General features: G+C 41.7%; 1 protein-coding gene and 1 long non-coding RNA gene across 2 annotated transcripts in view; one reads left to right on the forward strand and one right to left on the reverse strand.

Annotated features, from left to right (window-relative positions):
- BCL6 (BCL6 transcription repressor) overlaps nucleotides 1-6,748 on the reverse strand; it is a 52,183-nt gene extending 45,435 nt beyond the window's left edge. Inside the window, exon 1 of the mRNA XM_061166804.1 lies at nucleotides 6,644-6,748. The gene's annotated coding sequence lies outside the window, so the exon portion shown is untranslated. The remainder of the gene's footprint in view (nucleotides 1-6,643) is intronic.
- On the forward strand, nucleotides 6,176-26,932 carry LOC133073410 (uncharacterized). The gene is made up of 3 exons (XR_009696976.1): nucleotides 6,176-6,473; nucleotides 9,908-10,145; nucleotides 26,627-26,932. It is a non-coding gene; the product is annotated as an uncharacterized LOC133073410 (long non-coding RNA).
- Nucleotides 26,933-27,492: the final 560 nt, after the last annotated feature.

A 27,492-nucleotide genomic window follows, 5' to 3' on the forward strand; every position in this document is an offset into this window, starting at 1 on the left:
GGCAATTAGAGAAAGCCTGTGTACCACAAGGAGACCCAGCGCAGAGAAAAAAATTTTTTTAAATTAAAAAAATGAAAGGACAGACAATAGATCTTCTGGGAGAAATAAAACCAGGAAAGAATAGACTGACAGAGAATAACTTCCTTAGGCTGGTGCTCCCCGAATCTGGCCCTTGCCCAGTGTTCCTCTCTCCCAGTCACTCCTTTCTCTGTCTCTGGTCACTCAGGTCCTCCCTGTGGTTCAGAGTGTCACTTAAACCCATGCTCCTCCACGAAGTCTTTGGCCAGCCACCCGCTCTATTATCTAAAATATACTGAGCGCTGGACACTGTGCTCTGCTGTCTTCTAGCAGGGTGAAACAGACAATAAATTCAAGGTAAACACGTACACTGTGTTGTGTGTTTTGTCGCTCAGTCGTATCTGACTTTTTGTGACCCTTGGGACTACAGCCCGCCAGACTCTCCAGTCCATGGGATTCTCCAGGCAAAAACACTGGAGAGGGTTGCCATTTCCTTCTCCAGAATACGCACACTAGCTTGGATGATAATAAAAGTTAAAAAGGGAAAAAAGCAGGGAAGAGGGATAGGGCATGTGTGAAGGAGAAAGATGCAAAGTGAGAGAGGCTGCTAGTAGATGTTCTGAGCAGGTTACTAGAGGCTGAAAGATGAGGGAACAGACCATTTGGTTATGGGGTAAGAGCAGCAGGCAGAGGGTGCAAGACCTTGGCCCTGAACCAGCGTGTGTGTGGTGTTGGAGGAACAGAGTGGAGGCTGGTGTCATAGGAGCAGAGCAGAGGCCGGAGCAGTGGGAGAGGAGGACAGAGAGGAAAGTGAAGTACATTTGTGCACATCCCACTGGGCACTGGAAGGACTTTCTGTGACTCTGGATGAGATGGAAACCCGTTGAAGAATCCCTCTGGAGGCTCTGTTGAGATGGGCAAGGTGGAAGTATAGACACTATTTAGGAAGCATTATAATAATTCTGGAGAAAGATGATGGTGGCTTGGAGAAGGAAATGGTGAGAAGTGTTCAAATTCTATTTTTTTTTTTTTTTAACGCAGAGCCAGCAGTATTACTGATAGTTTGTCTGTAGCTCATGAAGAAATAGGAGTCAAACACAGCTCTAGGTATTTTGACCTGAGCCACTGTAACAAGTGGAATCATTATTTACCAAAAAAATAAAGAAGGGCTAAAGGTGGAGTGGATCTGAAACAGCTAGGGGCACACAGGGAACCCCAACTTGGAGGTGTTCAGCCAGGGAAGCCAAATATACAGGCAAAGGTTAATGACTGACTAGGCAGCTGGATTTTGGAGTCTGGAGTCCCAGAGAGAAATCAAAGTGGAAAATAGAAATTTAGGAGTTGTTGCTGTTCAGATTTTATGAAAACTGTGAAACTGAATAAGATCCTCAGGGAAGCAAGCACAAACAAGAAAAGGTGCCTTAGGACATTTTCCGGTCAGAGGTTTGGAAGAAGTTCACCAGCCAAGATGAATGTGGAATGGCCAGGGAGATAGGTGAAAACCTTGATATCCTATCTGTGGAATCTTGAAAAAACCTGTCTATCCTCTTTAACTCTTGCTTTATGCTCCTGGGTGGAGGCAGATTCAGGCATCTTTAGAGTGAAAGCCACATCACTTCTCCATAGTCCATGATGCTCAGCACCTAGGAGCCCTTCAGTTAGAACGTAGCTGGCTGGCTGGCTTATAGCTGAATCACAGAATGACTGAGCATAAGGGACCCAGGAAATCATCTGGTTCTATGATTTCCCAACTGTATTCTTTGGAGCAAGTCAGAGAGTTCTTTTCTTTCATCATTGGGAAACCTATAAAGCTGTGGCCTCTCTTTTCCTAGAAGGGCTAATAAAAGAAACAGCATTCTGGCAACCAAAGGCCTCACCCTTTTCTTCTAAGAAATATTTGAGATTTCCATCAGACACTTCAGAAAGCTCCGAAAGCTTGGATCTAGTCAAGAACATCCACTGGTCAGAGGGGCTAAGAAGAAACATACTGTTAGACTCTGGCCTCGTTTCATATTGATTTGAGAAGGAGAGACACCATCTGCCATATTCCTTCCTCTTAAAACCAGTTGTAGGCCCAGGATCCTAGACAAGATCATAGAGATCATCTAGTCTAACCATCTCCTTGAAAGATGAGGTCCTTGGGCCTAGAAAGTTCCCAGCATCTTGTTCAAAATCACATACCAAGTGTGTTGGATCCAAGATTAAAAATCAGGTCTCAACTTGAAACTTTTTAATCAGAATCAGATTCAGCTAAGCTCTAAGAGCATTTACTATATGCCTGGAAACATGTCAGGAGCTTTTACAAGTTATCATTCTTCATCCTTACTGCCACCTCTAAGACGGATCCTGTTACCCACTCTTACAGGTGAGAGTTGATGCTCAGACTGGAAAGTGACGTGTCCGGGGTCACATGACTGGAGAGTTGGAAGAGCAGGGATGGAGGCCATGCTTGTTTGACTCGGTGTCCAGTGCTCACCCAGCACACCTGCTGCCTTTCCCGGCAAGTCAGTCTCACAGGTTATATATTCTGACAGTATGACTGACTGCCCCAGACCCTGCCTTCCTATCCATAGGTGACTCCCCTCCAGCTTGGTGTGTTGAAGAGGGACTTAACTTTGAGTCCAGAGTATGAATTCTGCAACTGAACTGCCTGGACTTGAATCATGACTCTGCTACTTACTAGCTATGCAATGTTGGGCCATAGCACTTCCCTAAGCCCCAGTTTCCTCATCTATGAAATGAGAACAATAGTATATTTACCTGCAGGGAGTTAAGATTAAGCAACAAAATATATGTAAGTCATTTAGCACAGTGTCTGATATGTATAGCAGATGTTCAATAAATGTTAACTGTATTAGTCAATAACTGATCTTTTAGGAAATAAAAAAAAACCCTGGAGCTGTTTTGAAACATACTGTCTGAAGCTTCAAAATTTATTTCTGAAATATGTACAGGTGGGGAAGTCAATACTAAAATCCAAACCTGACAGGTTTTAGGAGTTTCAACACCATGCTCTGTATCAATCCGGATTCAACTAGGAAAGAAAAGTAATATGGAATTATAGGAATTAGCTCTTAAGGTTTTAGGAGTTTCAACACCATGCTCCGTATCAATCCGGATTCAACTAGGAAAGAAAAGTAATATGGAATTATAGGAATTAGCTCTTACACAACTAATAGGAAACCAAAGAAAACCTCTTTGAAATACCAATGAAAAGATAAAAATAGAGAGTATGCATGTGTATGTATAGAAGAAACACTGGAAGGAAACTCATCGAACCGTTCATAGTGAATATTTCTGAGTAATGGGAGAGTGAGAGGTTTTAACTTACTTTCATTTACTTGCTTTCTAAGTTTGTACACCGAACAGGTATTCAGATAAGAAATTATTTAATTGTTAATTATTTATTGTTCACTTCTTTCTTATCTAACATTTTTTTTTCTTTAAAAAACCACAAGATAAATTATTGGAATCACATATGATTATAACGCTAATGATGGGGAAGAGACAAGAAGAAGGAGTTAGAATGGACATAGAATAGAAATGCAGGGCAGATAGTTACTTGAACTTGATTTAAGTTAAGAAGTATTTCCTCAGGATTCTAAAAGTCTTGAACAGAAGATACTATCATATCCAAGTGAGAGCTTTAAAGAGGAAAATACCCAGCATGATGGTGCCATGAAATAAGCTCTCAACTGGGATGTCAGTGTGTCTGGGCTGGATCTTAGTCCCCCTAAGGAACTGACTGTCTCACCCTCCCTGTGACTCCCTTTCTTCTCTCTAAAGTGAGAGCCCTCAGCATAAAGGGATTCCTGTCATGTCTGTGTGTTTTATTTGCCCAAGCCTAAGGTCACTGGGAAGGCTTCCCCAGTGGCTCAGCAGTAAAGAATCCACCTGCAATTCAGGAGACAAAGGAGATGAAGGTTTGATCCCTGGGTTGGGAAGATCCCCTGGAGGAGGGCATAGCAAGCCACTCCAGTATTCTTTCTGGACAAATCCCATGGACAGAGGAGCCTGATAGGCTACAGTCCATGGGGTTGCAAAGAGTCAGACCAGACTGAAGCATGTGTATGAAGCACATACACAGGTACCCACAAGGTCACTGACAGATGGAAGGACTAGGGAAGTTGGGAGGTGAGTGTTGGGTGATCACAGTAAGGCCTCTGAATACTGTGGGGGGTAATGTGCTGCTTCTGTCCTCTGTCACCCTGGCAACCCCGAGAAGAGAGAGGCAAACCAAAGGCAAGAAGCTTGAGGATCTTTTAACATTCTCTGTGAAGCAGGTCTGGGCCAGAATCTGATATTCTAGATAGAGCCAAAGAATGTCAGGATTGGAAATGTCAAAGGCTATGTAGTTCAATCCCTATCTTTAAGACGAGGACACTGAAACCCATAAAGGCAGATCACTTTGTCTAAGACCATACAGAGCCTGGAGAGAAACAGGCTCCTAGTTGAGTGCACTGGCCACCATACCTTGACTTTTCCAAGGTCCCACTCATGATTGATTTAATGATGCTGATCGTGACTGAGAGAGAAGACAGCAAGAGCCGTTTAATCTTAGCCTTACTTGGTAGGAACTGGAAATTTTCTCCCATGGTTAGCCACCCTAAATTGGTTAGTTTTCTTCAAGATCTCAGACTGCCCACAGTAGCAGACACTGGGCTCCAGTGAAATGCCTTACCCAGGATCACACATCTGGCAGATACAGCAGCATCAGAGCTTCTGATTAATAACTGCACTCCTCTCCCCAGTGAGAGGCATGATCCAGGTGTGGTCCAGGTGTGATCAGTCTAGACTCTGCTCGACAAAGCTCCTGGGTCAACCAGCTGAAAGTGTGATCCGTATCAGGTCCCTCTCCCTGATAACACAAGTGGATCTGCCTAAATTTGCTCCTGAATCTCAACAGAAACCACATAACCAGTCATTGCTCCCAGAAAACCTCCCTACCCATAAACTTGCACATAGCTGGCCACTCAGCTAAGACAAGTAATGAGCCAAGAAAAACTGAAAAGAGTATGGTTTTGATATACAGGATTTTGTTATTGGCATTAGTCAAGTAATCGTGGGCCAGCAAATTTTCAAAGCAGTCTTAAAAAATAATCCCTTCCCTTGATTCCCAGACACTGAGCAGAGAAAGAAGGATGACAATATAACCTTCAGAAAGCTCCTTTTTTTTCTGAGTCCTTTTTAGTAACTCCATGGACTCAGCTCTAGAGTTTAAAGACTTAATTTTAAAAGATTATTGTGTAGGGAGAGGCAGAGAGATGTAGTAAAAAAATCATACTGAACCTAAAGTCCAAAAAGTAATTTCTTTTTTTTTTTGGCTATGCGATGCAGCATGTGGGACCTTAGTTCCTCATTTAGAGATCAAACCCACACACCCTACACTGGAAGCACACAGTCTTAACCACTGGACCACCAGGGAAGTCCCAAAGTGATGCTGTTTTGATGTTTCTATCTGTCAGGTGTATGACCCCGGGTAAGTCATTTCACTTTGGGGCCCTGCTTTTCCCAGAAACCTGGGGTAATATTTGTACTTCTGCCTTTAAACTCTGGTGTGTTGTTCAGAGGACCAACACAGTAGGTTTAAAACTATTTGAGGACTATTGTTTCATTAATTATAGTTTTAGTTCTAGTTTTCAACAGCATCAGGCCTCTGCAGAAAATGAAATGGGTCTCCAGGTATCAAATGTACATGCGTGCTTCTGAAGGGATTGAGAAAAGAATGTAGAAGGAGCAATTTTTTCTTTTTCTTTTTTTCCTAGAAAGCTCTGTTGTTTAATTTTCTTCTTGGAATAAAAAATCCCAACCACACTGTAGGGAATAGAGCTCGGCTTCTCTTATGTCACCCTCACCCCATAGCCAGTCTCACTTCCCCTTTCTCCCCAACAGATTCAAAACCTTTATGTTTGGGCTTCTCTGGTGACCATGTTAAATGTTTAAATCCCCTTGAATGATTATAATAACCTAAACAACTGAAAGGAAGACAGAGGACAAGGAATAGGAGAGAGGAGAAAGAGAAAGGTTGGATTGTATTCTTTGGAAGAAGGGTAGCTAATGAGACCTATATTTTCGTTTTGAGCCAAACAGTTTTTTTTTTCCCCCCAACACAGAAGGCTAGAACAACTCCAGACAGGAGTAGGCAGGAGCAGGAACATGAGCCCTGACTGCTCTCCAGCTAGTGATGTTACCACCCATTTGTGATTCCTAAGACAGAACAGAGGAGCAAGCCAAGCCTTAACACCTGCCTTGCATTAACAAGCATGGACCTGGCCTGTCAGGTACAGTCCATCCAGGGATGGGCCGCTCCCCTTCGTCTTGGATCCTGCCTGAGGCCAGGGTGAGTCCTGTAAAGATTCAGAACCCTCTTGATCCACACAGACCAAGCGGCCAGGCCTGCCAGTGTTGGACCGCAGACCTCCTTCATCCAGCGAGCAAATCAATGCAAACGCAAGGTAAGGCATGCGAATCAGAAAAATTTACAGGGGGTGCACAGGCCGTGTAGAGAGCCCAAGAAAAGAGTTAGAGCAGGAAACCTCTTCAGTGACTCCTTTTCCAAGCCATTCTTTAACTCCTGAGTCACTCTCCACACCCCGCAGTGCAAACCAAGACTCAACCGCCTTACCAGTTCAGGGTGGATGCTGCAAACACTGCCTCCAATGGCTATGACAATTCAACACGGTCTTCTCCTAGTTGCCTTTTAGATCTTCACATGCCTCGTTTTTCTCCAGTGGTCAGTTCTCCGCTGGATCAAGGAAAGAACAGCCTGGTAGAAAGCAAAGCCAATGATCACTAGCCAGTGTTGTGCCTTGAGCAATACATGTGTAGTTATACTAATCAGTTGATTGATGCAGATTCAGTTGGGAAATGCTACATTTTAAGGAAGTGCAACCTTTTAACTTCTGAGTTGGAGTAGGCAGCATGCCAAGGGAAGGAGGACTGAATTAAACAGGAGAGCAATTTTTTGAAGCATGGACATTGAGCTGAGCACAAACCAAGCCGGCTCCTGGGATTTTCAGGAGATCCAAGGAGAAGTGGGCTGGCAAGTAATAGTTGAGCATCACAGCAAATACCAGCTAGGTGATCATGCCCACTCTTGTGCGCCAAGTCCAGGTTTGGGCATGTCAGTTTCCTCTACTGAACTTTTTTTGCACAATGCTGCCTTTCATATTTAATCAAATTTTATAATTCATGGCTCAGAAACCTGGAATATTGATGTCTTTAGTGTTAAAAGACTCAGTTATCCCATGTACAGCATTGGCCTCTCTTCTTCAGTAGGGTTAAACAGCTCTGTTCTTTAATATAAAGATAAAACCCATTACCCACCTTCCAGGATTAGCCTGATAATATTAGGTAGAACCCAAAAATCATAAAATTGTTGGGTTCAGAAGGACTTCAGAGATCACTCCATACCTGAATCTTCTACATGATACCCCTAAGAAAGTGTCCATCATGCTCCTTCTTAGATATCTCCAGGCTGGGAACTTTCTGTCTCCCAAGGTGGCCCATTCTATGGTTGAGCAGATTTAGAAGTTAGGTGTGTTAAACTTGGACTTATTTATTGAGTCAATTATAGGAAGTGATTTATCACAGCAAGATAGCACTCACCAAAGATATTTGGGGCTGTGTGTAGGTTGGTGACCATAATGGATGCAAATAGGATCCATGATCACAGACTATACCCCACATCCCAACCCATATGTAAGCCTTCAGTCAGCAGAGTGAACAGAAAAATATTGGCTGTTGTACACGGTGCCAGGGATAGTGATATACTTTCAAATGACAGTCTTAGGTATTTGTGATAAAGCTTGTGTGAAAATTCTTCATTGGTCACAGAGAAGAACTTGATCTAATCGCCTTTGACTTTCAAGAGAACATATGAAATTCAGGTCAATATCATAATTTTTCAGACACCAATGGACATTTAATCTCTCCCATCAGATTAGTCATTTCCACAGGTTTTCTTCCTCTTGGACCTATACCTAGGTAAGAAAAATTATAGATTTGGGTGCCTAATCCAGTTTTAGGACTGGAAAATTCCCAGAAGAAATCTTATATGAGTTCTCCATCTTAAAACTAAGAAGCAAAGGCCCAGAAAGAGGAGGCATTTGACCCAAGATCACAGAGTCCTTTTGAGATGGAGTCAGGACTAAATCACTGGTCTCCCTACTCCTAGTAGAGTGCTCTGATCTTCATTATCAGTGGGGATGTGCTGAGCATGTACAAATAGTGATGCCGTCTCCAGTGTGCTTTGGGTCAGGCTCTATAGAAAGTTTTATGGAGTACAAGAATGAGCCAACTTCTCTCAGATCCCACTGTGGCAATCTCATGGAAGTGGCTAACATACCGTTGAAAATTATCAGTACACCGCAACAACAAAATACACTGTGAACACCATCTACTTGTATCTGCATGCAAATATATCAAAATAATCCTCATCATAAGACCTGCTAGCTATTTGTGCATCTACTATGTTCCCAGGTGTCCCAGTGGTAAAGAATCCACCTGCCAAGGCAGGAGATGTGGGTTCAATCCCTGGGTATAGAAGATACCCTGGAGGAGGAAATGGCAACATATGCCAGTATTCTTGCCTGGAAAATCCATGGTCAGAGAAGCCTGATGGGCTACAGTCCATGGAGTTGCAAAGAGTCCGACACAGCTTAGAGACTGAGCATGCACACACACTCTGTTTCAAGCACTTTAAATAACATTAGCTCTAAGCCTCCCAACAACTTTGTGAGGTTGATGTTATTATGATTGTTTTTCATGTGAATAAACTGAGGCTCAGAAGCCACATAGCCAGTGTGGCATAGTCAAGATCTGGGACCTAGTCCTCTTGGCACCAAAGTCTGCTATTTTCACCATAGCCACTACCTTCCCTAGATTATCTCAAACCTTCCCCTGTGCCTCACCCACTAAATTAGCCCTGAATATTTTCTATGACTGGTACTAGTGTGGAATGAAGTTGAGTTTTTTTTTTAATTCCTTGACTATTCAACTAAGTTATCCCTTCAGTCAATTTGGGAAGCCTCTTCCCCTTTTACTGGTGTGTTCTTTTATTTAAGGAATCTTGTAGAAAACAGGGCAAACTAAGACCCTAGCATCTGGTGGTAAGTTGCAATGTTCGATATGTAAACATAAATAAATAGAAACAATAACATCCTGAAAAAATTTATTCACTGGTCATAAATTTAAAAACTGTTGTTTGTACTAAAACATATTTATATGAAAAGACTGTGAAATGTAAAATCAGAATTCTTTTTTCTGTAGAGTTAGGTCCAGCATCTGTTTGTAAATTCCTTACATAAATAAAAAAATTTTCCATAATATATATGTCTTAAGATATATATTTCATATTTTAAATGGAAAACAAATATAGGGATTATATCAGCACTTGCCTTAATAAAGAAATATCTACTTTTTAGGTTAGGGTAACATTTAAATAGCAAAAAATAGAACGTGGAGTCCGATAGATGCAGTGTTTTGGTAAAGTAAAAAAAAAAATATAATTGTGTAACTTTGGCAGAATTATCCTATGCTCCTCTTAAAGTCTTGGGTTAAAGTTCACAAATATGGAACATCAACATGGAGTTCTGCCACATAAGAAACTGCATGGCAGCTTAGAGAAGCCAGCCCCTGGGGCAATGAGAGTACTGTCATCTTAGGAATGAAGTAGTTATAAGGTATTGGATGTGTGATTTATACTCCTGATTCATACCCAAGTAAAATATAAACATCCTCTCTTCCTTTGAAAATTTACTAGGGGTTCTTCGATTCAAATGTATTGTTTGAATTGTTTGTTCAATAAAAACAATTAGAATCAATGATAAAAGTGTAATAAAAAGAGCTAACCTTCTTGTAAACCAGGCTCGTTCTATGTTCTTTTCAGGTATTAGCTCTTCAATCTTCCCAACAACTTAGTGAAAAAGGTGTTGTGATTATCGGCTTTCCTGAATGCCCGAATCTGCAGAGCTGCTGCACGAGGGAGTCTTTGTTCAGAGTCAGACAGTGACTCCAAGAGCCTGGGGTCTCTCACCACAGTGCTGCCCTGCCTCCAGCCCTGGCCAGCGATTGGGTCCTCCATTCCTCAGACACTAGCCCAAGCAGCAAGGATGAAGTCGCCTGTGGTAAGTATTTGTGTAGGATCTTCGTGGTTTCAGCCGCCTGGATGCCACCACCTTCCTTATCAGACAGAGTTTCCTATTTTGATGGGTGAGTCATCAGGCGCTTCATGATCTTCAGCTGCATTTCCTCTTTAAGGGGAAGCCCCTGCCCCTTCGGCACCAGGCTTACCTTACTGGTCTCCTCTGAATGTCTCGTTGGTCATTCCCTAGGCTTGAGTTACCTTTACTCTGCCAACGTCTGCTCTTTTTCAGACTTGAAAAACACCGGTCAATTCTCACTTACCAAAACATAAGCATCCACAGACCAGGACTCATGTCTGATTTATTCTTTATTCAGTGTCATCTTGGAATGGGAGGGTCCCCTGGGGGGGGCCTGGCAACCCACTCCAATATTCTCGCCTGGAGAATCCCATGGACAGAGGAGCCTGGTGTGATACAGACCATGGGGTAGCAGAGAATCAGACACAAATGAGGCGACTTAGCAGGCAGCAGGCCATGTCATCTTCCTAGTGTTTGGCAGCTATTTGATAAATGCTGAAAGAATAAATAGTGGTGAGTAAATGTTAAAAGAAGGAGCAAATGACTCCCCTTTGAGAACCTTCTAGACTAAGCAGCCCCCTACATCTGCTTTAGTACTGATTCTTTCATTTATTAACTGCAAGTATTCCTTGAGTGTCCATGACCTGAAATAGAACTTGAAGTCCTATACATAGAATGGAAGTATTCATGCTTAAAGACTCACATTTCTTCATTCATCCGTGTGTTCATTCACTCAACAGCATTTACTGAGTACTTCCTATGCTAAGAATTTGCAGTAAGTAGAAGTGTGGGTGTTAAAAACCATAGATTTATACTGGAAATTCCTGGTTTTCAACTTGATTTCACCCCTTAATAACTGTGTACCTGGGCAACTTTTGTAACCACTGTGTACCCGTTTCCTTATTTGCAAAGTGAGGAAAATACAGTATTAGCATCCTCAGTTAGCTGTGAGGATTAAAAGAGATCACACATGTTAAGTGCTCAATAAATCTTAGCCATTAGCTATTATCATTTCCCTGGTAAGTGAAACAAAGAGGAGTGAGACATAATCCTTCTCAAGGAACCAGCATATTCATGGGTATATAAGATTTTAGTGTACGAGGTACAAATAAAAATGCTAGGGATGCTCAGATTACGTAGAGATGATTTGCAAACAGGGAAAAATCAGAGATGGTACCCTTCCTCGAGAAGACTGTGTTTAAACAGGTTTGGATATGCAGATGTGTAGGGGAAAGCATTCCAGAGGGTGGAAATGGCCCAACAAATAAATGGAGGTATAACAAGCCCGTATTCTGGGCTTCCGAGTCACTGAGCAGTTAATTTGACAAGACTGCAAGAGACAAAAGGGAGCTAGGGAAAGAGGCAATGATAGCAAAAAGGAAATATCTTGGGGAGGATCTTGAAAATCAGTGAGTGAGTTTGAGTTCTGTTCTATGTCAACAGGGTGTGTAGCCATGGCTTTATGTGCATCATGCATTAGTTTCATTTTTGTTTTTGACGGTGGATGGGTATGGTCATCTGTATTCAAAGCTTTTTAGATTTTAAATTATTTACACTTTCATGTTTGAGAAATTTGATCAGCTCCCAGTGTGCTTATTTATTTACTAAATTGGAGTATAATTGCTTTATAAAGTTATGTTGGTTTCTGCTGTAAAACAGCGTGAATCGGCTGTATGTGTACATACATCCCTCACTCTTGCGCTTCCCTCCTGCCTCCCCCATCCCACTCCTCTAGGTCATCTCAAAGCACAAAACAGCTCCCTGCGCAATATAGCAGCTTCTCACTAGCTATCTGTTTTTGCAGTTGGTAGTGTATATACAATGCTACTCTCTCAATTCGTCCCACCCTCTCCCTCCCCTGCTGTGCCCACAAATCTGCTCTCAATGTCTGCGTCTCTATTCCTGGCCTGCAAATAGGCTCACCAGTGTCATTTTTCTAAATTCCATATATATGTGTTAATATATGATATTTGTTTTTCTCTTTCTGACTTACTTCCCTTTGTATGACAGACTGTAGATGAATATCCTTCATGTCACCTGAGTGATGCGGTAGCTCTGTGTAGTCAGCCTCATGAGTAAGATAACCTGCCTGTAGCAAGAACTGGTACTTAGATGGGCTGGGCTATGAATGTCATGGCCTCTAATTACAAGACCTTCTGCTTTCTGAGGTGGGGAAGTGCACATATACTGCACATGCAAACCAAGCCCATGTTGCCTGCATGGGGGAAAAGAGACAGTCTGATGACCAGGCCTCCAGCAGGGGGTTACCTCTGCCACCACCGGCTGCTTTCTTTAGCTGTGATTTGCAGCAGTAAATGCTGTGCAAAGCAAAATCAGCTATAGGTATTCCCTGCTCTCCTGACTCGACCTACGTCCCCTCTGGGTACATCCCCTCTGGCCTTATCCCAGGTTTCTTAAAGAGCTTCAGAAGAAATACACATTGACTGAACTCCAGGGTTACTTATAATGGAAATCTAGTCTCTCATCCCTCCCAAACCCCACAGAAGAGTTGGGCCCTTAATCTGAACCTTGGGGAATCAGAGGCCCAGTTTCCTTTATTTAGCTTTCAGGACATTGGATTTTTTTTTCCCCAAAAAGCTTGAAGTACCGCTGAAGATAAAAGTATCCTATGTCCCAACGTCTTGACCAATTTAAATAACTCAACTTCTTCTCCAAATGCTATCCTCATATTCTACAAAGTTGGACATTCTCCCTTATTTCTTTTCTTGAGCAGTTGTGTAAAAGGACAGTTTGGGTAAGAACTAACTTAAAAGCATTGCTGCTGCTGCTGCTAAGTCACTTCAGTCATGTCCGACTCTGTGTGATCCCATAGACGGCAGCCCACCAGGCTCCCCCGTCCCTGGGATTCTCCAGGCAAGAACACTGGAGTGGGTTGCCATTTCCTTCTCCAATGTATGAAAGTGAAAAGTGAAAGTGAAGTCGCTCAGTCCTGTCTGACTCTTAGTGACCCCTTGGACCGCAGCCTACCAGGCTCCTCCATCCATGGGATTTTCCAGGCAAGAGTACTGGAATGGGGTGCCATTGCCTTCTCTGAACTTAACAGCATTACCCCAGAGGAAAGTTACTTAGGAGGTACACATATACATAAGAAATAGTCACAGTGCATTTATCTCACAATTTATCCAGGAGTCTGTGTGGTCCTGTGAGGAGGTTCTGTGACTAAGTATTCTCTGTTCCCTAGACATGAACACTTGTCCTTGCACATAGTAAGTGCTCAGTATATTTGTTGATTAGCAAATAAGTTAGTAAGCTGACAAGTGTCTCTCCATGTAAAGAAGTGCAGAGCAACTACTTGTAGTTCTAGTTTAACTAGAATTTTCATATGCTTCTTTGCTTTTTTCCCATCCCTTCTGACAAACATGCATACATACTCACACAAATTCACTACTTGTGTATTAACATTTTGCCCATGTTCTTTTGTGCTGGCAACCTCGACTTCATGTCACTCAAGACATTTCAAAAGTTTTATTTTGACAGATTCAGTATAAACCAGGGCTTCCCTGGTGGCTCACTCGTAAAGAAACCACATGTCAATGCAGGAGATATGGGTTGTTTTTTTTTTTTTTTCATTTATTTTTATTAGTTGGAGGCTAATTACTTTACAATATTGTAGTGGTTTTTATATGGGTTTAATCCCTGGGTTGGGAATATCCCCTGGAGAAGGAAATGGCAAACCACTTTAGCATTCTCTCCTGGGAAATACCACGGTCAGAAGAAAACGGGACAGAGGACGAGATGGCTGGATGGCATCACCGACTCGATGGACATGAGTTTGAGTAAACTCCGGGAGTTGGTGATGGACAGGGAGGCCTGGCGTGCTGCGATTCATGGGGTTGCAAAGAGTCGGACACGACTGAGCGACTGAACTGAACTGAACAGTGTATGGGGTTGCAGAAGAGTCAGACATAACTTAACAACTAAACAACAACAGCAGTATAAAGTAATATCAAATATACTGTGTATACATCTAAAAAGTTGTCTTTTTAAATTTAATAGTTGTGTGACCTTAGTCAAGTTACTTAGATGCTTTGGGCTTCAGTTTCCTCTGTAAAATGGGAATAAAAATAGTACCTTTGGTATTTGGGGCTATTGGTAATTTGGTATAGGTAATTACCTATACCAAAGGAGTTCCCTTGGTAATTGGGGCTTCCTTGATGGTTCATATGGTAAAAAATCTATCTGCAATGCAGGAGACCCAGGTTCAGTCCCTAGGTTGGGAAGATTCCCTGAAGAATGGAATGGCTACCTACTCAAGTATTTATTCTTGCCTGGAGAATTCCATGGAGAGAGGAGCCTGGGGGCTACAGTCCATGGGGTTGCAAAGAGTTGGACATGACTGAGTGACTAGCACTTTCACTTCCTTGGTAATTAAATGAGATGATGGAGAATAGAGTACTTAGCTCAGTCTTTGTCACATAGCATGTGCTCAATAAATGTTTGTTAGTATGACAACAGTGATATTTTTTGTCTATATGACCATCTTGGCACAATTATATATATATATATGCATTTATAAACTATAAGCCAGTTTCCTCTTTTTTGGTAAATGTCAGATAAAAAAAATCTAATAAAAGATTTTAATTATTCATGCACTTATTAGCTATTGACTACCCACTTAATCAACATATTTGAGAAGGCTTAGAGTAAAATAGTGTAAACAGTATCATCATTAACATTTGGATTAGGAAAATCATGAGTCATTTATTGAAGCAGAATAGTTATATAGTCCTTTATTGACTTCCTAATGCTTTTTCAAACATTGTCTGTTCTAATCCTTAATTTTCACAACCCTTAAAACAGAGGCATTATTACCTAACTGATCTGAGGGGGAGTAAAGTGACTTGCTCCAGTCCTCACTGTTTAATATCTGGTTAAGGGACTCAGAAATGTTCAAGAATTTAGTAACACAGACCCATCTTCCCCAGTAGAAGAGCCACGAGCCCTTAGTATGAACTTAAAACCCTGATCAGGGCTATGCTCTCAAGATGTGTTGTTAGATGAATGAACAGATCCCCAAATACAACTCCTAAATTCAGATTCCAGAAAACTGACATAAAATCCTGGTTGCATTCTCTTGGTGAAAAGCAGGACTCAGATAAGACTGTTTACTTAGACATACCTACTCATCTTTTCAGAAATCAGCCTAAAGAACCCCAGCAATGGCATTTAGTCATTTACTGAGTGGTTTGCATGGAGTCCTATTTACTTTGAGAAATTCTCACACTGGCTCTTTCATGCCATGAGGTGGTAAGGTAGGAATTGTTTGTGACTAATATTTTGCAAAGAGTCAGACACGACTGAGCGACTGAACTGAACTGAACTGAATGTTTTGTAGAAGAGAAGACTGCGCTCTGGGTTACTTAAACAGCTTACTTGAGCTCACCGAGTGTTGAGTAGCTGAAACCAGATTTGAAATCACTTACAGAGGCTCTGGGCCCTGTTCTCAACACCCTTTCCCCGTGTGTACCTCTCCCACATCTTAATGCCTTAGTCAATTGGACAGGAAAAAGCCTGCCCAAGCCCAAGTCATTCAATAATGTTAACACTTGTAGAATCAAGATAATATGATGTCCTGACAATCTAAAGGAAGATCTCCACATCAGTACAGTTACTATCAGGTGACATAGCTACATAGAACCTCTGCTGTAAAATTAGTTTCCCCAGGAGGAAAGGAAAGCACTGTCTATTTGCATATACTCTACAACTTGGTAGAAATGGCCCCACCATGGCTGTTGGAATCAAACTTCTGCATTTTTCAAGTTTCCTCAACTTTATCTGGTTGACCACCAGCTCAGCCCTTCTATAGTGCCCTGAAATTTGCCATGCTTGGCAATGATCTCAGAGGGACTTTCGACATTCTTTGTGGTCAATGTTTTTATATATCTGAGAAAAAAGTAAAATTTTCCTAATTCAAATTATTCTGTACACATTTCCCAATAAAACAAAATAAATCAATGTACAAAATACACATAAAATATATTTTAAAAGTACTCATTCTGAGTATTCATTGAATAAGTATTTATTGAATGCTGACTATATGCCACACGCACTTCTAAGCCAGAAAGATATAGAGTGAATGAACACAACAGACAAGATATCTGAATTCACAGAGCTTATAATCTAATGAGAAGGAACAGATAGGAAAGACACAGACAGCAAATATAACAGGGGGTGCTATGCAGAATACATTAGGGGATGGAAGATAAAGGGCATGAATGTATTATTTAGTGAAGGTGAGTTCTGAGTTGAGGTCTGTAGGAAGGATTGCATCCTGTTACTATCTGGGGAAGAGTGTTCTCGAAGGAGACATCACCAGAAAGGATCTTATGGTGAGAGGTTGCTTGGGTGTCCCAGGAATGGCAAGGAGGCCACTGTAGCCGCAGCAAAGATTGTGAGGGGGAATGGGTAGGAGTGGAGATCTAATGGGCAGTTGTGTCTGGCAGGGTCTGAATGGAAGTATGGCTCTTACTCTGAGTGAGGCTGGAAGTCACCGGAGCACTTTAAGCAGATGTGTCACACCATTTGACTTGGCTTTCAAACAGATCATCCTGGCTGCTACATAGAAAAGGAATTGAGAGGTGGGTATGGTGGGGAGAAGGGAGATAGATATGTAGGCTATTCCAAGAGATTAAGCCTAAAATGATTGTGCCTTGGACCACAGTAGGCTTTCCTGTTGGCCCCCAGTAAAGAGAAATCTCTGGGCCAAACTTAAGGATAATTATCTTAAAATACTTGAACCATGGGAGAGAGTACAGGAAACTTTAAACTCCATTTAAAGTTACATGACTAATTCTACTTCTCTAGGGTAATACAAATAAGTATTATCTTTGGTAAGTATATAGGCAATTTCCCCTTCCAACTTTGGAAAATAAAGTAACATTCCATATCACTTCTCTTGGTTTTTCTATGACTTGAGTCACTAAATGGGCTATGAGCTGAATATCTTAGCCAGTTGTTAAGTGATGACGAAAAAGAAAATAATTCTCAGAGCTCTACAGAAGTTCATGGTAGAGTATATTGCAATCATAAAAGTTGAAGTTCTCTCAGAAATGTAAGTATTAGTATCTTAACATGTGAAAGAGACACAAGTCACTAGATGTGGAAGAGATCCCAGTTTGTCCATGAAGAAAATGAGACTCAGGAGGGAGATAAACTGTCCAAGTTACAGAGAACTTACTAAGTTTGGACCAGAACTTAGTTCTCACTCCAGCATGATGCCTCCTCCATAAAAAGTTTTCCTTATAAATATATCCTGTTGCTAATATGTAAGAAGGGTTGAAGTGTATCATTTACAGCTGCTCTTACTAAGAACTGTAGTCTTCTCCATTTCTTAGACACTTGACAAGAACTGGCTCCATCCACGCCGTCCTGACCACACCAGCTTGGTTCCTTCATCTCCCTCCCTGCCTCACTCTCCATCCTCGCATAACCCCGTGGAGATTAGATGTTTTCTGCTCGATTTTCTTTAAGGAATCTGCCTGCCTGACCTGTACACTCTCACTCCACTGAGAGGGAGAGGCTGAGCAGATAACACCTGGATGTCCTGATGGGTTGGGAGAACTCCCCAATTTTAATGTTTTTGTTCCTTTGCCAAAAGGAGTCACATTTTCAAGCCTTGAAATTTCAATACATGGCTTTGTTCCCACTACTTTATATGTACTCATGCATTCATTTTCTGAGGAAGGAACACAGTGTGAATTTGGATGTCAAAAAATGCATAGGATTCCTTTTGTTATGTTTATGGTGATATGAATTTGGAAAAAAACAAAAACAAAAAATCTTGAAAACAAAGATGGGCCAGCCTAGAAAAGCCCTAGAAAGCTAAACCCAGTTCTAGAACTTAGTGGCTTTGTCACCTTTATCAAGGCCATTTTTCTTCAGGGCCTCTACCATCTGATCTATGTAATGAAGAGAAAAGGAGATTGGGGCTTTACTGTTAGCATCTGCTGGGGGACCTCAAAGACTCATTCCTAAGACTTTACCACACATGTGCCAGGCTTTTCTTTACATCCCCAGGCCATTTATGTGGTCCCTTCCTCACTCCACAATCCCAATATCCTCCTTCATAATCTCAAATCTGTGACTCACACTTAGATGAATATGTATTTACTGAGAGCTTCTCTTGTGGTCAGTGCTATGCTGGGCACTGTGAAACAATGAAAAAGGAACATAAGGCATCATTTCTTCCCTTAAGGAAAATTAAGAGAAAGAGAGGCCTTTTGCATTAGTGAAAAGTTTGCACTCTAGATGTTTTTAAGGAATGAAATTTTAGTGTCTTTATACACCTTGCACAGTTAAAAAAAGCCAGAAAGATCTGCTTAGGAAAGCACTCAGAGGAATGCTTGAATTAATCCACCAAAATGCTTCAAAATGAACAAATCAAGGGCTCTTTGTAAATGGTGGGATAAGAGACTCAGAAAACAATTGATTCTCTTAAATATCTGAAACATTTTTGTCATAGTTTTGCAATATTAATTTGTTCTATTTTGGAAGGAAAAAAGTCTAGAGATTTTCTGAAGGATCACATTTTCAGAATGATTGGAATCTAAAATCTGAATGAAAAGTACAATCCCTCTGCCTGAAATGCTTTGTTGCTCCATTCTACTTGTCAAAATTATAACCACTTTGAAAGTGGGAATCACATACTGCCTCATCATCACCATGACCATCATCATCATCACCATCATCCTCTCCTTTAAATCTGCATGGTTGACTGGTTGCATTACCTTAGAGCACTCATGACCTCTACCTTGCCTCATAGCAATTTGAGAACATGATATTTTTCATCCTGGGATGGGCTCCCTGGAGCAGGGAGCATGTCTAATTCATCTGCTCTCACTGTACCTTGTAAGTAGTAGGATTCTACATGATGTTATAGCAGTGGTCTCATTGCCATTCTGTAAGGGATGACTTTGTCATTTGGGAAACAATTTCACCTGTTCTATGAGCTCAACATTCAAAAAACAAAGATCATGGCATCTGATCCCATCACTTCATGGCAAATAGATGGGAAACAAAGGAAACAGTGACAAGTTTTGTTTTCTTGGGCTTCAAAATCACTGCAGATGGTGACTGCCACAAAATAAAAAGACACTTGCTCCTTGGAAGAAAAGCTATAACAAACCTAGACAGCATATTAAAAAGCAGAGACATTACTTTGCTGAAAAATGTGCATATAGTCAAAGCTATGATTTTTCCAGTAGTCATGTTTGGATGTGAGAGTTGGACCATAAAGGTCTGAAGGCTGAAAAAAAGATACTTTTGAGCTGTGGTATTGGAGAAAGCTCTTGAAAGTCCCTTGGACTGCAGGGAGATCAAACCAGTCAATCCTAAAAGAAATCAATCCTGAATATTCACTGGAAGGATTGATGCTGAAGCTGAAGCTTCAATACTTTGGTCACCTGATGTGAAGAGCTGACTCATTAGAAAAGACTCTGATGCTCAGAAAGATTGAAGGCAGGAGGAGAAGGGGGTGGCAGAAGATGAGATGGTTGGATGGCATCACTGACTCAATGGACATAAGTTTGAGCAAGCTCCAGGAGATGGTGAAGGACAGGGAAGCCTGGCATGCTGCAGTCCATGGGGTTGCAAAGAGTTGGACATGACTGAGTGACTGAACAACAAATGAGGGATCCAAGTTAGAAACAAGTTAGAAATTTCTTTTTTAAATTAAAAAACTATCCACCCCAGCAATCCCACTCCTGGGCATACACACCAAGGAAACCAGATCTGAAAGAGACACATGTACCCCACTGTTCATTGCAGCACTGTTTATAATAGCCAGGGCGTGGAAGCAACCTAGATGCCCATCAGCAGACGAATGGATAAGGAAGCCGTGGTACATATACACTATGGAATATTACTCAGCCATTAAAAATAATTCATTTGAATCAGTTCTAAAGAGATGGATGAAACTGGAGCCCATTATACAGAGTGAAGTAAGCCAGAAAGATAAAGACCAATACAGTATACTAACGCATATATATGGAATTTAGAAAGATGGTAACGATAACCGTATATGCAAAACAGAAAAAGAGACACAGATGTACAGAACAGACTTTTAGACTCTGTGGGAGAAGGTGAGGGTGGGATGTTCTGAGAGAACAGCATTGAAACAAGTATACTATCAAGTGTGAAACAGATCACCAGCCCAGGTTGGATGCATGAGACAAGTGCTCAGGGCTGGTGCACTGGGAAGACCTAGAGGGATGGGATGGAGAGGGAGGCGGGAGGGGGATGGGAGGTTGGGATGGGGAACACATGTAAATCCATGGCTGATTCATGTCAATGTATGGCAAAAACCACTACAATATTGTAAAGTAATTAGCCTCCAACTAATAAATGGGGAAAAAAAAAGGTCCAAAAAAAATAAATAAATAGACTGTTGTATAATATAAAACAAACAAACAAACAAACAAAAAAACTATCCACAAGGAAATTGGGGCTAGTAAGGTAGCTCTAAAATATTTGGAAACCAGTTTCCTCCTATCTTGTTCCTCTGCTATCTCTAGAATGCTGCCCTTTTCTCCGTGGTATAGAACAGAGCCTCTGCCATGTCTGTATTCCAGACCATTGGAAAGAGGAAAGGGGGAGATAGAGGTACCCCACTTCCATTTAATGCACATCTGGGCAGTTGCACACATTGCTTCCCTCGCATACTGTTGGTAACTTCATCTTCTGGTCCATTTAGTCAATGGCGTGCTGGAGTCAGTCCCAGGGCAAGTGAAAGCCCATTGTGTGCATTTCCTCCCAACTCCACATTCAGTGAGTCATGCTGACAGCTTTAAATCAGTCTCAGGAGAATCAACACCTGGAAAATTGGCAAATGCTATGAAGCAAGGCTTTTTTTCCTTCTAAGAGAGCTGACTGCTTAAAATTTACTTGTAATATGGTGCACCTAGCTGCAAGAGAAGCTTGGAAATGTAGTCTTTTGTTACAACTCTTTGGTCCCATATTTGGAATTATTAGTTGGGCAGCATGTATCTAGCTAACAATTCTATATAAAGGAGCAAGGAGTTGTATCTCTATAGAAGAAGTTAAGGATGAATATTTGTAAACAGTTAGAAATCTCTTTTAACAAGTCATCATCTGGAAATAAAGAAAAGGAAAATTGGAAAACCTGTTTTTAACAGAGAACAAACCTATCTGTAAATATATCCACATGTGCATTTCTGCTGCCACTTTTCAGCTGTAAGAGAGCATGCTAGAAAAATATTTAAGCTTATTTGTGTGAGCTCAAGGTATAAGTCTCTGGGCAGAGGTGACATGAACCATATTCTACTCATCTTTGACTATTGGTACTATCCAAAAATGCAGCTCTGGTTTCCATCACTGCCAGTGTCCAGGCAGGAACTGGATGATCATCACAGGGTTTCCATAGAGGACATTTCATTGCGACTGGAGTTCCCCCACCCCTCACCATCTCCAAGTCTCTGTTCCTGCTTCAGATACTCTTCTTGACCCCTCAGATTCTGAGGTCTTCCAGTACTTTCCTTTGTCCCACTTACCACAGTTGTAATTATTACTGTACTCATTCAGTTGATGTCAATCTTTTTACCCAGAGTGCAAGCCACCAAGTTGCTTTATTTACATAGTATCTGCTACACAGAGCAAAGTGCATGGCCGCCATGGACACAAATTAAATGTGAGTGGAATGGAGGATGAATGCTGTGACCTGTCATGTGTGAAAGGGCCTTGTAAACAGCTCACAATAATTATTCTTCAGAAATAAGATACTGAGATACAAAACAGAACAGAAAGCAAGTGAAGGAAGTGACAGTAAATACTACCAGACATCTAGAAGGAACTGAATTTGATTCTGAGCTTCCTGGAACTAACTACAAAAAGAGAACACATTGTGTTACTGAGTTTTCTTTTTCTAATGAGATATGACTTGTGAAGTCATCTGCAGAGGCCAAGTTTCCCTAGTGATTTATTAAAATGAGACCATTGTTTCCTCCCAGCTAATGTTTAAGCATGATCAAATTTCTCCCAACTTAAAAAAAAAAAAAAAAGACAAAAAGAAAAGAGATGTCCATCAGCAGCTGTCCTCCCCACCCAAATTCCTTTGTACATGGTCTGTGATGTCTCCATTTCCTCGCCTCCCCATCATAGTTCAGCTCACTGGAGTCTTGCTTCTGCTCTGACCATCCTACCCAAGCTGCCATCCTGAAGTGCCAGAGTCAATGTGTCTGTATCTCTGCTTCCTTCTTTATTGCAGCAGGCATTTCTTAATTATTTGAAACTCTCACCACTGCTAGACCATGTCTCTTGACTCTGTGACCCAAAATTGTACTGGTTCTCTTCCTGGATCTTCTCTCTTTCTCAGGCTTTTTTAAGGATAGTTTGAGTTCTGTTCCTCTAGTAAATGTTGGCATTCCTTGGAGTTTTGAGGTGTTTCCTTTGACCCTTTTCTTTTCTCACTCTACATACCCTCCCAAGAAAATTTAATTGACTCGAATGACTTTAATTACTCTTTAGATTCTAATAACTCCTAAGTTTTGATCTTTAGAATGGATGGCCCACCAGAGTTTCAAACACACATATTTAACTACCTTGTAAATGTCACCTCAAATTCAGCATGCCCCAAACAGAGCCCATATTTTTCCTTCATCTTAACTTTTTCTTCCTCATGTGTCCTCCGTCTCAGTGAAGGGTCCTACCTTCTACCCAGCATCTATGACAAGATAGAGATCTTGTCATCCTTTTTAAGTCATTTCTCCGACTCTATTCCCCCAACAATCAACCACGAAGTCCTATTAACTCTCCTTCCTAAACATCTCTCAAATCAGTCCACTGATTCCTCTCACCAACGTCACTACCTTAGGGCGGGCCCCTGGATCTCTGTCACAGCTCTTAACCAGCTGTGCCCAGGCTTACCATGCTTGTAACTGATTTTCCATAAAGCAAACAAAGTGGTCTTTCTGAAGCAGCACTCTGAACTTGTTCTTGTGCTGCTTACAACTTATCAGTGGCTCTCCGTAGCCTCCAAAATGAAGATCTAACTCCATAATGAGGTTTCAGTGGCCTGCATGGTCTGACTCCTGCTTACCTTCCAGCCTTGTCTCCTTCTGACTTCCAAACCCCACTCCTGGAGAAGGGGATCCTCCTATGCTGTTGCTGGGAATGTAAATTGGTATAGCCACTATAGAGAACAGTATCAGTTTAGTTCAGTTCAGTCACTCAGTGGTGTCCAACTCTGCGACCCCATGGACTGCAGCACACCAGGCCTCTCTGTCCATCACCAACTCCCGGAGTTTACTCAAACTCATGCCCATTGAGTTGGTGATGTCATCCAACCATCTCATCCTCTGTTGTCCCCTTCTCCTCCTCAATTTTTCCCAGCATCAGGGTCTTTTCAAATGAGTCAGCTCTTCACATCAGGTGGCCGCCAGATGCGAAGAGTGGAGAACAGTATGGAAGTTCCTTAAAAAGCTAAAAACAGAGCTCCATATGACCCTGCAATCCCACTCGTGGGCATATGATCCATACATGATCCAAAAAGGTACATGCACCCGAACGTTCATTGCGGCTCTGTTTACAACAGCCAAGACGTGGAAGAAACCTAAATGTCCATTGATAGAAGAGTGCATAAAGATGTGGTACGTATATACAATGGAATGTTACTCAGCCATTAAAATGAATGAAATAGTGTCATTTGCAGTGACATAGATGGATCTAGAGATTGTCATACTGAGTGAAGTAAGTCAGAAAAGGAAACTGTCATATGACATCCATTATATGTGGAATCTAAAAAGAAAGGGTACAAATGAACTTATTTACAAAACAGAAAGAGACTCACAGACTCAGAGAAGAAACTTGTGGTTGCTGGGGGGAAGATGGGGCAGGGGAGGGACAGTTAGGGAGTTTAGGATGGACATGGTCACATTGCTACATATAAGACAGATAACAGCAAACCCTGCTCCTGAACGCCATCCTCCCACCAGCTGAGCCACCTTTGCTCTCCATGGTATCTGGCTCTCTCTTGCTTCAGCATTCTGCACCTGCTATCCTCCTTCTCTGCTGGTCCCTCCACACTCCTCCTAAATCACTCCAATCATCCTCTCACTCCCACCTTAGAAGTAACCCCACTCATTCATTCATTTCGTAAATATTTGCTGAGCAAGCTACTATGTGCCAGACAGCACACAGGCACTCGTGATACCACAGCAAAGCAAGACCTAAGTGGTCTCTGCCCCCCCTGGTCCCAGTCCAAGTGGCCTTCCTTGACTTTCCAAGTCTGTTAGGTCTCATATGGAACCCTGTCCTCACTCTACACGGTTCTGTCTCTGGTATAGTTTGAGGACTTTTAAACTTGGGTACAAAAGAGGTCAACAGACTTTTTCTATAAAGGGATAGATTACAGATAATAAATACTTTTGTCTCTGTAGGGCACACAGCCTTGGTCAGAGCTACTCAACTCCACAGTTAGGGAAAGTGGCCACAGACACTACACAAACCAAGTGTATTAGACTTTTTTCACAAATGGAGATGGTGAGCCAGACTTGGCTCATTGGGTGTAGTTTGCTGACCCTTACTAGTTAAACTAGTATGTTCTCTTTTATCTTTGTATCCACAGTGTAGACACAGTACTTGGCATAGACACTTGCTAATAAGTAGATCAAGTTTTAAATCCTTTGTCACTATTCCCGAACCATTCCCCACAGCACAGTGTTTTGTTTTTCCCTTGGTATGATAGTTAAAAGTTTAGCTATATGAACAACTAAATTTCATATAATCATTATAGACTTTAGTCATTTTATTTGTGTGTATATAGATGTAGTCGATCATTTGTCCCATACGTACTTAAACCTACCTTAAACTTTTCTTGAGCAGGTGAAATATTAGAGGAAAAACACCTCAAGTCAATGAATGAAACATGGGGCATGAGGTAAAGTTTCAGTGAGCTGTCAGTGGGGACATATATAACACAGATAAGGTATTGTCCCTGGGGGGCTTATAATGCAGAAAGGAGATAAGAAGATGAGCAAATAATTTCAATTCAAAGTAGAAAGTGCTGTGTCCTTTGAGGGAGGGATCAGCCAAATACTCTGGGACTTTGATAAGGAAGTGAAACTTGTCTTTAGCCAAAGAGATCAAAGAAGGCTCTGAGAGAGAAGCATTTAAGCTGCACTGGTACGGTAGGTATTTGGGACACTGATAAGTCACTAAATGGTCTTAGAGACCGAGAAAAGAACAGGCACACCCACAAGTTACTAGAAAGCAAGTTTTCATGAACCTACGTCCAGGGACTGGCTGATAAAAGAACAGCCAAATCCCTTCAAGAAGGTGCCAAGTCCATTCTGGTCTGGAATGCATTGATAATTGGGACATTATGCTCAGAGACTACAAATTGACATTCTGTCGTCATCCCTCTTGGAATAGAAACCCTGATCCTTTCAAGTAATTAGCACCAATTCGGAGCATGTGTGCAAAAATAAATCACAAGTGTCCAAAAACAGATATGTTAAGTTCAATGGTTAGGAAGCAAACGTTCTTATTAGCTCCACCTACATCAACAAAATCAGAAGCAATTAGCATTTAAAAGTAGAAGAGACAAGGAGAGTTCACAGTTCCCACTGGACAATTATTATTTATATAAACGTCCACAATGACCTCAATGCATCCTTCCTGACCTCAGTCATGTTATTTCAATGGCTAAAGGATCTGATTTCTTTTAGGAGGTTAAGGAGGGAGAACCATGGATTCTGTGCATATTATCCCAGTTAAAACTGAGAGGTGTGTGGCCTCTAGCACATAGACAGCTAGGACTCCATCTCACTGGAGTGAGTCTGGGCCTCAAGCGACCCTCAGTGTAGATGACAAGAGGATCTGCTTTGTCTCAGGATGCTCAGAAGATCTGCCCCTAGAAGCCCATTGCATGAAGCAGTGTCGACCTTTGCCCACGGGACACTTGCCTGTTGGAGAAAGCCTCAGTGGTACATACTGAAAAAGGGCGGCAGCTCCGAAGAACCCGGGAGTGCACATGTAGCAGTGGCCTGTCACACGCTCTCTAGGATATGTCAAGGATGGAGTCTTATCATTGGCATTTGTGGTCAGACTGCAGAGGCAAACGGAGACCTGATGAACTCAGATGTGATAAGAGCACCAGCCGCTGGCTCCACAGGACTCTGAGTCGAGGCTGTGTCACTAACTTGCACTGTCAACTTTGCCAAACCATTTGCTCTTTCTCGGCCTCATTTCCCCCATCCTTAAAATGAGGGGCTGAACAGGGTTATCTTCTTGCTTTATTCCATGTGAGTTTTTTGCCCTTTGAAAACTCAAGTCTTTTTCTGCTTCATTTTATCCCCTTGCTTGGGAGATGTGGTGAATGCCGGGCTGGGAAGTAAGGCGTAGGACTCAAATATTTTTCTATTCTTCATAAAACGTATGAAAATATACCCCATACTTCTTTCCCCCAAAAGGTTGTGGCTTTAGGAACATAGGACCGACATGAAGGACATAGAAGGTCCACTTGGCAGGGCCATGGAACAGCCCGGCAGTTGGCATCAACCTGCAAAACAAACATCACATTTAAAGTTGATTGGACCTTGGAATCATTGAGGGCTGAAGGAGAAGAGATTCACTCAAAGTGACAAGTTAAAGACAACTGTGAGTCAATCTGTTGGTTCCAAATCCTCTTTCCAGCTTGTCTTCCTTCCTTTGGCTTCCATGTATCTAACCACAGTCAGGGCTTAGAGGTTGATGACATGTGCCCACTTGAAATAAAATGTCGGTAGATTCTTACGTGGGTGGGGAGTGAATTAAATCTTTGACCACTTGTTTTTAATTAGGGTGTCACTGAGTTTTTCATACTTTCCCCATAATTTCTCATTTTTCTCCAGTTCTCTCAACCACCATGCATACACACAAATGTTTTTTCTTTTTTTGGCAAAAATTAAATGCTGAACTCTCTCCTTCTTGTATTATCTTCCCATTTGCCAGTCAGTCTCTAGTTCAACACCTTGTCCATACTTTCCTTGAGCTTTTCTAATATTCCTGTGTATGGATCCATTGCCTCTGTTAAGTCATAAGCTCTTTGAGAACTGGGAACATCTTTGTATCACTGTTTACAAGGCCAGAAATGCTGCCCACTTGTCGATCAAATGAATTCATGGAAGAAGGAGGTACTTCGCTGATATCCAGATTGTGCCCTTGAAGCCCCTCAGAGTAATGATAAGCTTAGCAGTGGCCTCTGTTTCTTCTTTATGAGGAATCAGAAAAGGTCAGAAAATGGGCATATCTGGCTTGGCATCATTGGATTTCCTACTTTATGTCTCTGAGTACTCTT

The sequence above is a fragment of the Dama dama genome, chromosome 19, assembly GCF_033118175.1.
Source record: "Dama dama isolate Ldn47 chromosome 19, ASM3311817v1, whole genome shotgun sequence".
Classification (NCBI taxonomy): Eukaryota; Metazoa; Chordata; class Mammalia; order Artiodactyla; family Cervidae; genus Dama; species Dama dama.